A 2,631-nucleotide genomic window follows, 5' to 3' on the forward strand; every position below is an offset into this window, starting at 1 on the left:
TGTTTGAATTGTCAGCAGGTAAAGTACGAGCATCAGAGACCTGGTGGTTTGCTTCAGAAGATTGAGATTCCTGAGTGGAAGTGGGAGCGTATCACTATGGATTTTGTTGTTGGACTCCCACAGACTCAAAGGAAGTTCGATGCAGCATGGGTTATTGTTGATAGGCTGACTAAGTCAGCGCATTTCATTCCTGTAGCAGTTTCCTATTCCTCAGAGCGGTTAGCTGAGATCTATATCTGGGAGATTGTTCGCCTTCATGGTGTGCCCGTGTCTATCATTTCGGGCCGAGGTACGCAGTTTACCTCGCATTTCTGGAGGGCAGTACAGCGTGAGTTGGGTACGCGGGTCGAGTTGAGCACCGCATTTCATCCTCAGACGGACGGGCAGTCCGAGCGTACTATTGAGATTTTGGAGGATATGCTTCACGCATGTGTTATTGACTTTGGAGGTTCTTGGGATCAGTTTTAGCCGTTAGCAGAGTTTGCCTACAACAACAGTTACCAGTCGAGCATCCAGATGGCTCCCTATGAGGCATTATATGGTAGACGGTATTGATCGCCAGTCGGGTGGTTTGAGCCTGAGGAGGCTCAGTTGCTGGGTACAGATTTAGTACAGGATGCCTTGGACAAGGTTAAGATCATTCAGGATAGGGTTCGTACAGCTCAATCCAGGCAAAAGAGTTATGCCGACCGTAAGGTTCGTGATGTGGCATTCATGGTCGGAGAGCGAGTGTTGCTTCGGGTGTCGCCCATGAAGGGCGTGATGAGATTTGGGAAGAAGGGCAAGTTGAGCCCTAGGTTCATCAGACCTTTTGAGATCCTTGATCGAGTGGGGGAGGTGGCTTACAGACTTGCGTTGCCGCCAGGTTTATTAGCTGTGCATCCAGTGTTTCATGTGTCCATGCTTCAGAAGTATCACGACGATCCATCCCACGTGTTAGACTTTAGCACTGTCCAGTTGGATCAGGATTTGACCTACGAGGAGGAGCCGGTAGCTATTGTAGACCGGCAGGTTCAACGGTTGAGATCGAAGAGTTATCCGTTGGTTCGTGTGCAGTAGAGAGGTCAGCCTGTTGAGGCAGCTACCTGGGAGTCCGAGTCCGATATGCGGAGCCGATATCCCCATCTTTTCACCGACTCAGGTACTTTTCTATGTCCGTTCGAGGACGAACGGTTGTTTTAGAGGTGGAGAATGTGATGACCCAAAAGGTCATCTTTCGTTTTAGAATCCGTTTTCGTGTCTGAGGCCTTGAAAACCTCCTTTTTATCTTTCCTCAATTTACGTGCGCAATCCGAGCGCGATGGCGGAAAGTTTTTGTGGGGAAAATTTAAGAAATAATGATTTTTGGCTTAAAAATATAATTTTAGTTGACTTCAGTCAACATTTTGGGTAAACGGACCCGGACCTGTGTTCCGACGGTCTCGGAGGGTTTGTAGAAAAATATGGGACTCGGGCGTATGCTCGGAATCGAATTCTGAGGTCCCTAGCCCGAGAAATAAATTTTTGAAGAAAATTGTTTGCTGGAAAATATAAGGATTTTTAAAAATGGAATAGTGTGTGATCTCGTTTGTATCGGGCCCGTATTTTGATTTCGGAGCCCGGTACAGATTTGATATAATATTTAAGTCGTGTCTGTGAAATTTGGTGAAAAACGGAGGTGATTTGATGTAATTCGGACCTTTGGTTGAAAAGTTAGAAATTTTGAACTATCTTGAAATTTCATGAGTTTTGGTGTTGAATTCATAGTTCTAGATGTTATTTTGGCGATTTGATCGCACGAGCAAGTCCGTATGATGTTTTTAGACTTGTATGCATATTTGGTTTAGAGCCCCGAGGGCTCGGGTGAGTTTTGGATAGGCCACGGAGTGAGTTTGGACTTAGAAAAATCTGTTGTTGCATCTGGTATTTGTTGCAGGCTCTGATCTCGCAATTGCGAGATCAGGCTTCGCAATTGCGAGCTTCACAGGCTTGGCAATTGCGAGGGTTTTATCGCAATTGCGAAGAAACCTTGGGCCAGCATAGTTCGCATTTGCAAACAAACATTCGCATTTGCGAAGTCATCAGGGGGGGTAACCTTCGCAATTGCGACCATAGGTTCACAATTGCGACAGTAGCAGGCATGCAACAGGTTCACATTTGCGACGCCGGTCTCGCATTTGCGAGCTTCTCAATTGCGAAGCTCTGGTCGCAATTGCGACATCTGAAACTGTTCAAAATGAAACTTAGACGGGATTTTCACCCATTTTTCAATTCTCTCGAACCCTAAACCCCCATAAGCGATTTTCCAAAGACCCAAACTTCTCCAAATCATATGTAAGTGATTTCTAACTCATTTCTTTCAATCTATTTCATCTTTTTTCATGATTTCATCTCAAAATCTAGGATTTTTCATGGGAAATTGGGTGTTCTTGGGTAGAATTTAGGAATTTCAAAATTTTGGGATTTGGACCTCAATTCGAGGTCGGATTCCGAAACCAATTGTATATCTGGGCTCGGGAGTGAACGGGTAATCGGGTTTTAGTCCGAACTTCGAGTTTTGACCAAGCGGACCCGGGGTCGATTTTTGACTTTTTGTGAAAAATGTTGGGAAATCTTTGATTATGCATTGGAATTGGTTTCTATAGCGTTTAT

The sequence above is a fragment of the Nicotiana attenuata genome, chromosome 1, assembly GCF_001879085.1.
Source record: "Nicotiana attenuata strain UT chromosome 1, NIATTr2, whole genome shotgun sequence".
NCBI classification, from domain to species: Eukaryota; Viridiplantae; Streptophyta; class Magnoliopsida; order Solanales; family Solanaceae; genus Nicotiana; species Nicotiana attenuata.